Raw genomic sequence first — 13,457 nt, forward strand, 5'->3', positions numbered from 1 at the left:
CTGCTTGGCGGTTGTGAAGGGGTCCTTCTTGGCACTCTCTCCCAATATGCAATCTATTTGTAATTCAACTGCTCTACTCCTTCCTTCTACACATGGATGTCTATGTTCTCCTAGATGAATGGCACATCTAGTAGTTTTGTCTTTATCTCTAGGCAAGCAATAGTAAATAACAGCAGGGCAAGTAGCAAGACATTCTGGCATTTGACCACAGTGAAAGCATGTCAATCTACCATTCTCCTTCTAGCAAACCTTTTGTACCACAATGAATGAGACGTCCATGCCATTAGACCTCGTTCTGCATATTGGAGCGCAAATAATACGGACATTCATTGTTGAGACACCTGAGATGTCCACAACATCTACTAAATCTTACAACCCCATTAAAAAAATCACTACTACATGTCACATACTCTGTCCACACATGACTATCGTGCTTTTGCTCCATTCCAATCATCCCTGAACCTTTTTTAGAAGGAGGCAATTCATATGAAACATAGCCATCGTAATAAACAGGAAGCTCATGCACACTAATGACCTCCTTGACCTGTTGGAGTGCAACATAAAGATTTCTTTGTAGGGGCATTTTTTGAATAATAGATATGACACTTGTGTGAATTGGAGAAACCTGTTCACCGTCCAAGTCAACATCAATGGGTGAAATCCTGCTCCCCTCCATTTTTGTCATAGCACAGATTGAAGAGACATCTACCTTATAGAACTGATGCTTGTCATGATCTAAATGAAACGTCAAGTTCCCTTTACCATCATCAGCAGACTCCAGCTTTACTTGAGCACCTAATAGTGTCAATGGCTTCAAACAGAACCCTATCCCTTGGAGTTCAAAATGCAACTTAACAGCATCTACACCAACTTCAACCACTCTCTTGTCCGATTGCACAATCAACTTAGTTCCCAATTTGGGCTCATAGATAGTTAGGTGAGAGCAGACGAGAAAATGCAAGAATCATAGACGAGAAATAACAATGCAGACTTGAAGTTACTAGTGAAATAACATAGGAATACCAGTGCACGATTAAATAAATGGTTTATACATACTTCAAAGCTTTTGATTTATAATTTTTTACCAACAAATAATGAGAAAGTGATGTTTAGTTAAATGTGACGTTTCGGAATCACAAGAAATGATGATTGCAAATGTGACGTTTCTGGTAAATGATGAAATGTGACGTTTTCAGGTATGTTTCAGGATCAAAAATATATTTTGTTTTCAGTCACATTAAACAAATATGTATAATAAACTTCGTTGTCCATGTGGGCTCGACGGCCAAATCATCATCGTCACTCGTGTACACAATTAAAAAATCTCTGAATATCTGTTATATTCTAACTCATGATGACCTCATAAATATTTTTCAAATTTAATAAACCAAGTATTTTTAAAAATACTTTTGAAATATCTCTTAACAAAAGCTTTGCCTAAAAACTTGACGATTAAACTGAAGCTCAAGCTACTCACTTACAGAAGAAACCAAAAAACACAGACAAAGAATCTGCCATGCCTCGCAAACCTTCAACTTGTGGAGATTCCTCACAAAGGTACACGAGTCCGCCCTCTCTGTAGAGTTCAAAAAATTATGTCGTGCTTCAAATAGCGTTAAACGAGGCATACAAAACTTTGCAAAAACAGTCCGCGTTAACGCGGAGTGTTTTTGCACAGTTTTAGATATATTTTTGCTACGTTTTTTTGAAGGTATGCTGCGTTAGGAGAATGCTGCATTTTTCTGAAAGTATGCTGTGCTTTTTTTTATCTGCATTAAGATGAGAAGAATGATGAATGATGCGTTGTTCTGAAGGAATGCTGCGTTTTTGCACTAAGGCCGCGTTTTCAGATGTGCTGCGTTTTTTTTTGTGTTGCGTTAACAGAAGGCTTTGTGCTACGTTTTCTACCTTGTGTTTGGGTAGATAACTTACATGAGTAATGCAGAGCTCATAAATTGGCACCCCTTATCTGACTTGCAAGCAAAAAATCAGAAGCAAATCGACTGTCGAGAGGCAACCTTGGGTCTCGAAAGCAAAGCGGGACTACATCGGTGACCAAACTGTTGAAAATACGACAGATGCTCTACATATAAATTAAGCATCATTTAATTGGGTAAATGATCCTTTGTACACCACTCGATTCTCTGCTTAACGTCCTTTTTAAGGAGAAGCGGAGGCTGAGGTTCCTCAGTGTATGAGATGATCAGGCTTTTGGGTCGAGAGAAGGAGCAGTGTCGAGGACTATGTTGCCTCTAGATATGGGGATGTCTATGCTGATGCAGTGAGTGAATGATCCCGAGCAAGATATCGATGATGAATGTGAGCATGATGGGTCTTTAATGGCAGAGCTTGAATGGGCTAGTGCAAGTGTTTGGCTGAGATGCACAAAGCTGAGAGCAAGTACTGACATGTCCGATTGTAAATATTGGTTAAATTGCTTGTTAGACAGCTTAAAATCATGTATAATACGACAACCAAAACTGTGGAAAAATACTCCGCGTTAACACGGAATGTTTTTCCACAGTTTTGGTTGCCTCATTATACAAGCTTTGAATTGACATGCTTTTGGTTGCCTGATTATAAAAGCTTTGGATTGACATTATATAATATTGTTGAGTAGATGTTAATAGTTTTTTCTTTGTACTTGAAACTCATCCCGGAGAGGTTCTTCACGCAAAAGAGGGAGACAAACAAAGATTCCGTCTATTGTTGAATGTAGCAATCAAGTCAGTACAATTGTTGCTACAGATTTGGAGGACGATAATGATGCTACCCAAAGTGAACAACTTGATATTGGGTTGGTCCATGAGACTGACAATGCACACGGTGCGGAAGAGGCATGCATGGAAATTGTTCCTTTTGTAGTGCAGGCTGAGGTTGTGGGTGAGATAGATGTCGGAGATGAAAATCGACTCCACATGCAAAGAGGAGAAGATATATTACAAAAAACCAGAATTCTAAGTTGCTTTGAATGTCCGCCCATCCCTCTCTGCAGACTAATTCCATATGCTAGAGTGCGAGGACTAAGGGATGATGTTAGTGGACTCAAAGCTGCGTTTGCAAAAGAAGCATACATGAAAGAAAAGGGAGCATTTATTGTGTCTCTTTGGACATGCAAGCAAGAAGATACCTTTGTGTCTGGTAAGCATAATTCTAGTTTGTTCTTGCTTGATTTTGTTGGATGTATTTATGCTATCTGGTTACTCTTATATATGCTTTTCTTAAGATGGTTTGTATGCTCTAAATTTATAGATTCCATTAAAGATTCTTGGGATCCAATTTGGATGGAGGTAAATGAAGATTTTGAAAAAGAAATAGTGTCACAAAATGAGCTTCATATCCTGTCAAAAAGGATGTTTTATGTGTGGGAGGGCAACCACAGGACCGTAGCTTGGGGAGCGGCAATTAAAGAAAAGTTCTCTTTGGTAAGAGAGAAGCATTGCAGGGTCCTATGTACTATTATTGATCCCACCAAGGTATCAGAGATTGCACTGTTGGCTGGGCTACAGAGAATGAATTTGTAAGTTTCGTTTTTCATTTTTGAAATCTTGTTGAGTCTTGTCATGAAAGGGAGCTTTTGCAGAAAAATGTTTTATGTTTGACTGTCAGCATGAACACCCACGCACTTGTGGCTTCCCATTTGCGAGATGAGCTTGTTAATTGCTCAAACATATGTGGTGCAGATCACGACGAATATCTGAAGTGTTTACCGGAAAAAGATCAAAAAGTAATTGCATTGATTAGGAAGAAATATTCAAAAGGAGCTGAGCCTTGGTATCCTTTGACAAGACGATATTTGGGAAAATTACTTTATGATGTATGTCTTGTGAATATTTCATTTTAATTGTTTTACTTGTTTTACTTGTTTTATAAGAGGGTTTATTTTTTAAGAGGCATATTATGACAGGTTCAAATCTCTAAAGAAATTCATATGCGTATGGATCAAGCACGTCAAAGGTTGCCTGCATACGATCTAGTTAAAGAAGAGGAGAAAATTGTCAATGATCTTGCTCTCAAGTATGGTGATCGAGTAGGGAAGGTAATTTAAACATGAACACTTTTAAATGTTTATGATTGGTTAACAAGATTTCAATTTTTACGTATTTTGTGTTCCTTTTTATTTAGATGTTGAACGTTGTGGATCCTCGACTTGGAGAGGATTGGTTGGCGCGTGTGTGGGCTCTTAGATGGGGCACTGATAGTTGGGCCACATTGGAGAAGCTCAACCTAATAGCTCTCCAAGACGCTCCTGTTGAGAGCAAGATCTTGTGGGTTTCTTTGTTGGAATCAGATAAGATCACAAGAGCTGCTCATGGGCTTAAGTGTGGAGATCTGTTCTTTCGCTTGTGAGTTTAGCTATCATTGTGTTAGTTTATGAGCTTGTTGTCTAAAAAAGTTGATAATGATGTACAATGTTGGTATTTTTCTAGTTGGATTCGTAGAGAGGGATTACTACAACGTATTTTTGGGAGGGCTAGCACTCTTCTTTTAGATTTTGTTGATATGCTCGATGGCGTCAGTGTGCCTCTTGAATGTACACTCTCCATGTATTTTGAAGAATTAAAGCTTGAGGCTAGAGCTCACCTCTTTCCTGCTGAGACTAAGTTTGGAGCCAAGACAAAGGATGCAGAGTTGTTGGCACCAAAGAAGGAAGATGTGATTCCAATGGCGGCTCAGAGGCTTCTCTATCGGTGAGAACGATAACTTTCATTATATCACTAGTTGGTGATTAAAAACTTTGAATTATTGAGAGCCTTCGTTTGTAGGTATTTTTGTCACTTGAAGTCTATGGGACATATTGTCACGATCCCTATGATGGCCAAACAATGGACAAACATAGCTCTGGGTGATGGTTGTATGTATCCCAAATCAATGCAACATTTGTCACTTGAAATCTATGGGACATATGGTCACGATCCCTATGATGGCCAAACAATGGACAAACATAGCTCTGGGTGATGGTTGTATGTATCCCCAATCAATGCAACATTTGTCGGAGTGGGAGTTGGGTCATTGTCCATGGTGGGTGGATATGGTCCAAGGGCATATGCTTGCTAGAGAGAGGGAGCTTCATGATGAAATGAAGAAGCAGAAAAATACAACCACAAAGACAATGGATCCTCCAATGATAAAAGAACATCTAACTACAGGTATGAGTACTTTATGAGTTTCCTTCAGAAGTATTGATGCTTTAGTGGTCAACGTAATTTTGAATTCCTGATTTAAAATTAGTAGGTGGTACTAAGGACAAGGGAAAACAAGCTGCAGATGTTTCTATAGATGTGGATGTTAGGGATGAGTCATTAATCTCACATGGTTATATTCTTGAACTCTTGATTTCTTGAGGTCGTGTAGTTTACATTGCATATTTTCACACTTGGGAATCAATGCAGGTGTTGGTGGCACTCTTACAGTGAGAAAGGTTCTCTCGTTTGTGCATGCCTCAAACTTTCCTATTGGGGTCTTTGGCTCTTCCAAAGATGTCCGTGGTTGGAGACTATATTGCTATTGCCAGTGACTTTCGTGCAGGGCTACGAAACCCAGTTTGGAATTCCGTTCATGATCACATGCGCAAAGCTCGAGAAGATGGTGTGCAATATACCCGAGTGGGCAAGAAAGTGACTTGGGCAGCTGATTTCATATTTTTGGATTTTCCATTCGGTGGTTTGAATCATGCATCCACAACGACGCCATCTTGGGATGTCTGCACAGAGGATCATGTTCGTGGTGGAGTTCATCTCTCATTCTCTACTCTGGCTGATTCGGGTCGGGTGTTGATCATGACATCATGTGTTGGTGAGTCTCTAACTTAACTTGTCTAGTTTCTCATGCCTGGTAATAATTGTATCTCATCTTCTCTGTAGGGGATAGCATTTGGTGGGTAGAGCGTTTTTGTAGGGCATCCGACTTGCTTATTCATAGGTGGATTGTGCTCCTTCTTCATGACACATATGGTTTTGTTCGTAGCTATGGGGAGCATATTGAGGTAAACTATAAAAACTATGAATCGTGCTATTCATGAATTTGATAGTTTGTTTATCTCTTTTTTTGTTTCTTGTTGGTTTGCAGTGCGACACATCTATGCTTTTCATAATTCACAGACGAGGGTTGCAACCTCCTTGTTATCTTGCAGAGAGTACTTCACTATTTCGATCTCTTGGTATGAGTCCTACGGATTCGACGATGATACATTATTTGCCTACAGCCTCGAGAGCCCTTGCTACTATAGGAGAGCCACTACGTGGAGGCCTTCAGATGAGTCATGCATTGTTAGCATGCTTCGTGGAGATGCTATGCAGACATGGTGGTATCTGTTTGGAGTTCGGGTGTGGGACAGCACCCGTCCTTGCAGCTTGCCTTGTTACTGGGCGGGCATGTGCTTTCATTGATAGTGATGAGGGCTTGATATTGATGTATGTGCAGCCATTACTGCTTTCACGTGGGCGGAGTGCTGAAGATGCCACCACATCTGTAGATGTGGAAGATGAGGGTGACAGACCTGGTGGGAACCCGTATGATGACTTGTGAGGCTCCCACCCTCTCATTGACATTTTATTGCATTTTTTTATGTTGGACTTTGCTTGTTGTCAAGATTTCGGATATTGTGTAGTGTGGCAATGGTTTTTTATGTTGCGTGTTTCACTATGTATGGTGTTGGGTCAATAATCTAGTTCTCTTGTTTCATTCAAGTATTTTGGCAGTATATATAGAGGAGACCGCAAGAAGAATGGCCTGGGACAAGCGCTACGACTACAATATCCAAAATGAGCGACAGAGACGTAATTTGTTCATCAATGATGAGTGTGACTCATCATAGTGATATGGGTGAAACCCATGCAATGTCTTGATGGAACATTTTTGTCATCTTTTTTGGTGGGAGACATAATTGTTGAAAGCCAAAATTAGCAGGGTTTTTAATGTTGAATGTTTAAGTACTTGTTTTGTTTCGTAGTAGCTTCACTCTTACTTGACCTTTGTTACCACTAAAACACGCCAAAAAACTCTTGAGAACAATCGCATATCGGACAACCTCTCACATATCTCTAGAAGGAACAGCTCTCTCTCTCTCTCTCTCTCTCTCTCTCTCTCTCTCTCAGATATGCCATTAAATGCTCTCTTAGCTACATCAATGAATAATACATGATATATGTTATTAGCACATAGACTCATGGATGTAGGATACATAGAATCCTCATCAAAATACATCATTTGTGAGGCTATACCACCTTTGTAGGGCTAGAGACATATTTAGATGCCCAACTTATTACAACATTTTGCTTTTCATATATTAACCTTCATAGTTCATATCTATATTATCAAACTCGCTCGACTATGGTGTTGCTCAAAAATATCCGCTCGATGTATGATAAGACCCACCATCAGACATACATGACAACATACCAAATATACTTGACCCTCCCTCCCAACCAAGTTAAGTGGGGCTCTCTTCAAAAGAGCAATGCGGTAGACAAAAATATTCCCACACATCGGTCTCTCCTAGATTAAACATAGAATACCCTTGCTTATCCACAGCAAAATATCCATGGATAGAGGGGCTAACCCTTGCATCTCTTGTATCCTATTCAAAGCTTTGCCAACAAAAACTTGCATCTCTTCACCCCAAGAAACCTTGGCATCATCTAATCCCCATTCAGCTTCACTTCCAAGGCATAATTGGCCCAAAGAACTTGTATCCACCATCTCATCCGTGCAGTCCATAGGACACTGTAGCTGCTCCTTCCTTTAGTCAGCATCTTATTCATCATGAGCATTAGAAAAATGTCCACCCCCCTTGGTTTATGATTCATCATCATCCTGTTGTCGAATTTCTAGACTCGCTTGGCTATCCATAGACTCAGCTTCATCCTTCCTTGCAAAGCTCCGTACCATTTTCACTGCCATATAACTTTCCCCCACTACCTTCATCCGCATGGTCACCAACATGGTACTGCATAGCACCTTCAACCGCATATCTTCCTCCATAAGCTTTGGAACTTCAACCTCCGCTTCCTCCACATTGGATTCCACCACAATGTTAGATAAACAATAAGTCAGCTTTACCTTTACCAGCACATCATCAAAATCTTTCTCCTGGCAATAGGATGTGGACTCATTCGTTATATCCTCCTCGCTTATCTCCCAAAAACTCGAGCTTGTATCTTCATCTTCATCAGAACCGCATGTTATCTCTGTATCAACATCCTCATCTACTTGAAACTCTCCAAAAGCTTCATCATCCTCTTGGCTTGGCACACTTTCTCCATCTACTCCTAAACCCTTGGTATCTACAACTTGATGGCGCTCTACCACCTTTTCATACAAACACTTCACAAGAGCCGGCTTTACCTCTTCAAGCTACTATGGTAACCTGACACTTGCTAGCTCTTTTACACATTGATTCTCTTTGGAAAGGGGCTTATCCTTGTTGAGAAGATCATCTGCTCAGCATAGGCACGTCATAAACTAGAAACCTCCAAGGAACATAACCAACCATAGGCCTTACCTCAACAGGGTCTGCACTCTAAACAATCGGCACTGTCTTTGATTGAACCATACAACACACTTCTACCACCCCAACTAGCACATCATCCACAGGCCTCATCAAGCCCATCTCTAATTTCTACTTCACTTTCTGGCTCTTCATTTTGGCAAGATAGACTATGTCCTCATTGGTATCCGCACCGCATCCCACCTTGTCTCTGATCTTTGGATGCAAGCCCTAAACAAACTTTAAAAACTTCAAATATTGATTGAATTTCACCCTAGTGGCAATTTCCAAATGCCTCCAATAAGCTTCAAACTGCTCACGAAAAAACCCAAAAACCTTACTTACATCTTGGCGTACCGCCTTTAGCTTTGCACCAGCCTTTGCCTGAAGTAATCACCTTCCAAAAATGCTTTAAAAATTGACTCTATAGTTCCTAACATGATCCTTGATCACCGCTCTTCAAACCATCAAACCAAACCTGGCACGTCCGTGCACATCAACGTCCGTGCTAACCAATTTTCAAGGTCCTCAACACCAATAAATATGGGGCAAAAATTGGGTTCCGTCATCGCTACCAACTGCAAATTTGACCTACGAACAATTTTCAGCCATACACCAACGATCTGTCAGTTTCATAAACCACCATTCTATCTTCCAACTCGATCATCAATGCACTCCTTTGTGGGGGCACCCAAAGATGCAAAGGAGGTTCAAAGGGGAATACACCTGTCACACAATCAACACGCCTCTCTACAGCCCAAGAAGATACTCATTTCACCCAATCCACTAGAGCTCACCTTCAAAACTCACATGACTCATAGGAAAACCAACGTTTGCACACAATCATATATGCATGCACACATTGAGACACCAGAAACATGACCAACCATTTTGCATAATCCAATTCACTGCCTCCACCACAAACACAACCTCTCTCAATCCCTCCTTGCACAACCAACCTCAAGGGGGGACACATGCAATTGCACAACAATGATGGCTTCTCTTTGCAAAAAATGACCATTTACATAGTTCTCCAAGGCAGAGAATGCATCTGTGATCCCAAAATCAAGAATCTACGGCCCTCTTGGCTCTGCACAAGCACCATTGCTACACATTGGCTCCATACAATAGCTCAAGCCCCAAATCAGAAAAAATATTATAAAAAATCTCAAGAACTCCCCTTTATAGGACCTTACAAAAGCTTAAAAAGAAAACAATGTGGTTTCTTTGGCGTCTGCAGACAACTTGAACCCACTTTAGCATTTTGTTTGCATTGTATATAGGTGTGCACTCTCCATTCAGACTATGTGTTGTGGCTCGGCCATCTCGGTGAGCTTCCATTTCTAACTACATTTGAAAAATCACTTAGCCACTATGTTGGCCACTCTCTGTCCCTCTCTCTCAGCTTCGCAAGGGAGCCACCTCTTGGGGCCCTTCCTGGTGTGACAAGGGGTGGGAAACAGCCCTCTTGCCCTGAATAAAATGGTTGGCCTTTGATGCGGCATGTGACAAGCCCCAACTAGCCCACCAGGTCAGCAACTGCCACACACCATTGTCTGATGACACCCCAACTATGCTGGCCGTCACCATCGACTCATGCCCAAAAGCTCCACCATGACTTGCACTACCAGTAACTTGGTAAATCTGCCATCATTGAGCTCGTGAGAGCTCCAAAGGGATCTCTTCTCTTCATAATGCTTAGGAGGGTCACACATTCCAACACATATACTGTGCTTCTCTTCATGTGGATAGCACTTATGGGGAAATTGCACCACCATGTGGAAGTTGTGGGTGAATTTACCCCAAGAGCTTCCTAGTTCGCCAGGATAAAAACTTCAAAGTATCTTTGTTTCCACAAAATTCATATCTTTTCCACTTGGTGCTCCCAGCTTTGGTGACCAAGCACTCAAGCCCAACTCAAAGCTAATATCCTAGGCTTCAATTACACCTTCTCTTTCCCCATTTTTCCTGTCTCATGCCCTCTAACAGAGCACCCTTAAACTTGAAAAAAACTGCCAATCTGAGACTCCCTTACTCAGCAAATGATCAAAAATTCAGCAGGGCGTATCTTGGAATCGGTAGCTCCAATTGACGTGCCGTTTCTTCTTGTCAGCTCGATAGAGTGCATACTACCGTTGCAAATCTTGTCAAACTCCATAAACCACATGATGGCACATTTTCCATGTAGTCAAAGTGACTCAGAATCGACACCCGACAAAACTTCATCTGGTAACATCTTGACATCCAGGACTCTGATTGTTGTCAATTTCAAAAGGTCTAGAGGCTCCATAACTTAAGATCCAATCATCTATCCATGAAACCAACCTTGACCTTCTATGATCATCTGCCCCATTTTTCTTGGACTTGAAACCACCTCCAACTTTAAACTTCAATATCTCCCACCCCATGGCTCCATTTGAGGATCCATCTAGACCATCTCCAATCAAAGAATGATGAACACTTGGAGTCTCTGGACCTGACAACCCATTTAAACCCTTTTTGGAGCCCTTCTAGCCTTAAAAACCACATAAGACATACACCCTCGTTGCTACCTATTGATAACCTTTTATTTGTCTCTTTGTATTTTCCATAGTGAGCCACCTCACCTAAGCAAAAACACTTTAATACTATGTCTATCCTCACATGTTCATATGTACATGTACATGTGTGTGTTATGCGACATATTACTCCATGGAAGAAACCTCAACTATCTACTTATCTAGTTAGGGGAAACACAAAATATATAGATGAGTATTATGACCAAGTTTATACATAATATTTCACCCTAATTTTGGACCAAATATAGTGTGTGTTTATGTAAGTATTTTTTCAAATGTGTGTATATACCTATAGTGAGGTGTGGATTTTTATTTAGCGTACGTACTTCAATTTTTACCATTTTATCCTACATAATAATTTTCTATTTTTCCTTGCATATACATGTGTATACTTGTATGGAAAGATTTCAAATTTAAACATCAAAATGGCTATAACTTAGCCTTGGTGTAACTCCACCCCAACACAAATAAAAAAAACTAATTTTATTTTTGTGAGTATATTTTCACTATTGTGATTTTTTCTCTTTCTACAATTATTCTCCTTTTCACTCTCATAAATTAAAACACCAAAGATATTCATCTTTTTATGGTAGCCTCATAATGAGAGATTTCTTTTTTAAAGTTGACCTCTTTATATATATTTTTACCTATATTATTTTTTACTTAATTTTCACATGTACACATTTTGAGAACCTCAATATTTGATTCCCTAAGTTGTATTATTCACTTATATCATGAGCTCATCAATATCTTCACTTATAGAACCAAAAATTAAGGTCAAGGATACGTGACATGCATGCATGTATTATGTGGGGACTCACTCTTGGAGGCATTCAAAAGAATCATCCAAAGAGGGACCCCACAAAGACTTTGTGCAGTTGAAGACAACAATTGATTTTGAATAATTTTTAGCATCCACTTTCTCTCCGAACATGGAAAAGTGGTAAGGACAAGATTTGTAGCTTGTGTGCTGAAATTTGGTCTTAAATTGTTTCATAATGTTTTGAGCTACGACTTGTGAGATATGATTTAATTTATGGATCCCACTCTAACCATGCCATGCAACCACACTCCCTCTTACACTTTATCATTTTTCTCTTACACACACACTTCTCCACTCATCATCCCCATCTCTCTCACCTCTCCGTTTTACACCAAACTCACCTCTCCTTGACCTTAAAGAATAAGAGAAACTGTGGTGAACTTATGCCTCTTATACACACTTCTATTTCAAAATTGACCTCCTAGTCTCATTTTTTATCCTCCAAATTAACAACTTTTATAAAAAAATCTACAAAATTCAGCTTGTTCTCTTAAATAATAGCATCGTGGTGATGGCTTATTCATCTCCAATCACCTTGGCTCCCAAGAAAGGTCAAGAATGGAGAGCAACGGTGCTGCCAAAGTTTTTAGGCCGTCAACAAGTTTCAGAAATTGGCCTACTCAAGCTTCTTGGACCATCAACATTGTAAGAAATCCATCCTTTCTTACCTATCAAGAATCTATCTTTCTTACTTGTATCCTACATGGATACTCTCAATGTAAATTATCAATTTCATATATAAATCAATAAAAAGTATCCTAACTCTACTAATCTACTAACACTAACCCTAGCATGTAAAGTCCTATCACCTCCAGCTCTCTCCTCTCTCTTTCACCTCTCTATCCCCACCACCTTCTTGATAATTCTAAGCAAGAAAATAGATAAAATGCTAAAAATCTAACCCAACCACGATTAGAGGAGTAACGCTAGTTCTAAAAAATGCTATAAAAGGAGGGTGTAGCTAGCACAAAGGGATATAAGCCATAAGCAAGACCACCATGCTATAGCTTTAGAAGCCAAGATCAATCTTTTGAGTAGGAGCTCTTGAGTGAAATTTCATTAGCTTATGCACATGCATGTGTTTCACTTAGGGATGTGATTAGCAAGGGAGTTTTATTCCATTATAAGAGAGAGTGATCATTCAGTAGACAATAGGAAGCCTTCATTTATCGTACCAATTGCAAACACAAAATTTTGTTGAATCAAGGAGGTGGATTTGGACTAAGCATGGCTACCTTATCTCTCTTTCAATATGAAGTTGTGGAGAACAATGACGTGTAAGTCCCCTGGTGTTTTTTTAACTTAAGTTCTTGATAGCTTGTTTGTGGTGTGTTATTGTTGATTTGGCCATAAATCCCAAATTCTCTAAGAGGGTGACAGGGTGGAGAGGACTCCCCTATCCTAAAGATAGTGATGGGGGTAGCTTGTCTTATGATGTTATTTACTCAAGCTATGTTGAACAAAATGCTATCTCACCTTATTTTGTCATTGATGCTTTGTGAACAGGTATTAGTGCAACAAGTATTCCCTCTCCGTTTCTCTCTCTCTCTCTCTCTCTCTCTCTCTCTCTCTCTCTCTCTCTCTCTCT

At 40.0% G+C, this 13,457-nt stretch overlaps 1 pseudogene; it reads left to right on the top strand.

The window, feature by feature from the left end:
* Nucleotides 1–3,074: 3,074 nt before the first annotated feature.
* On the top strand, nt 3,075–6,528 carry LOC147451960 (uncharacterized; annotated as a pseudogene).
* The last annotated feature ends 6,929 nt before the right edge of the window (nt 6,529–13,457 follow it).

The sequence above is a fragment of the Adiantum capillus-veneris genome, chromosome 8 (assembly GCF_014529385.1).
Source record: "Adiantum capillus-veneris isolate H3 chromosome 8, ASM1452938v2, whole genome shotgun sequence".
Lineage (NCBI taxonomy): Eukaryota > Viridiplantae > Streptophyta > Polypodiopsida > Polypodiales > Pteridaceae > Adiantum > Adiantum capillus-veneris.